The sequence below is a fragment of the Buceros rhinoceros genome, unplaced genomic scaffold (assembly GCF_000710305.1).
Source record: "Buceros rhinoceros silvestris isolate BGI_N320 unplaced genomic scaffold, ASM71030v1 scaffold5424, whole genome shotgun sequence".
Classification (NCBI taxonomy): Eukaryota; Metazoa; Chordata; class Aves; order Bucerotiformes; family Bucerotidae; genus Buceros; species Buceros rhinoceros.
The window spans coordinates 514-1,670 of record NW_010406355.1 but is presented as its reverse complement, the minus strand read 5'-3'; positions in this window follow the sequence as shown (position 1 = coordinate 1,670).

Sequence of the window (1,157 nt, the reverse complement as noted above, 5' to 3'; positions counted from 1 at the left end):
TGGCCCGCAGAGGGGTTTGTTGCGGGATGTTTGGCCGCTCTGCCTCATATAACCCGGTGGCACCTTGAGCCGCCTGCCTGGGATGAGATGGGGGTGGGGGGGTGCGACTCTGAGGCATTTAAAAACCCCAAACACGAGGGCGAACTGTGTAATTTATCAGTAGGTTTCTAATTGTGAACTGTAGAATAAAGAATAAAAGAGAGGCACACTGTGGTTCTTTTGTTGTGTGGTTTGTGTAAAAACACCCTTTGACTGTTCGCAGCTAAACCTTTCTTACGCAGAGTTCAAACAGAAACGTGGGGCTTTGGTTCCTCGCGAGAAAAACCGTAATTGCTTTCTAGAGCCTCATCCCTCCGCGTTCGAACGCATCCCCACTCCGCAGGGCTGGCTGAAATCCCCAGCAGGCTGCTGGGCACGGCGGGTTTGAGCCGGCTACGCCAGGGATTGAACCCTACAGGCGCTCTGCCTGCCTGGTAGGATGACAGATTATCAGCGTCGTTGAGGGAAGGGGGTTTTGTTCCCCTTTCCGCTGCTCCAAGCGCAGAGGCACGTTCCTGAGCTCAGGTTCCGAAATGCGAGGTTTTTGCAGGTGAGGAAGGCACAGCTGAACTGGCTGCGTCGCTGCGTTTGAGGCAGATCCTTTGGATCCCTTGCAAGGAGGTAGAGAGCATTTGCAGGGTTAAACCGTGGTTTTTCCTCTTCTCGTGGGGTTTTTTTGGTCATTTGTAGTATATATCATCAGGTGTGTTAACATGTTTGCTGGGGGTACAGCAGTTTTATCTGGCAGATCAACGTGATCTCAGGGGACTCGTGTTGGGGAGGGCTGGAACCACGAGCACAGCCGGCTCTAGCACGCAACAGGAAAAACACGATTTTACTGGAGAGCTCTGAATCTGCAGAAACAGTGTAATTGTATTTTCCAGGCCTGGTGTAACTCGTCCGTGCTTCAGACTAACAGTGTAGAAAAGGACTGAAATTTCTGCTTCTCTTTGAAAATATTTTGAAAATACCTTTGTCGTGGTTTGTCACCCATGGCCCATGCAGGCGCGTCTGCCTGGGGGATGAACCCCTGGAAGCCTTAAACCTGTTGCTGTCCGTGACCTGGTTAGCTGTTCACGCCCGTTAAAAGACCGATATAAAATATCACATTATCAGAA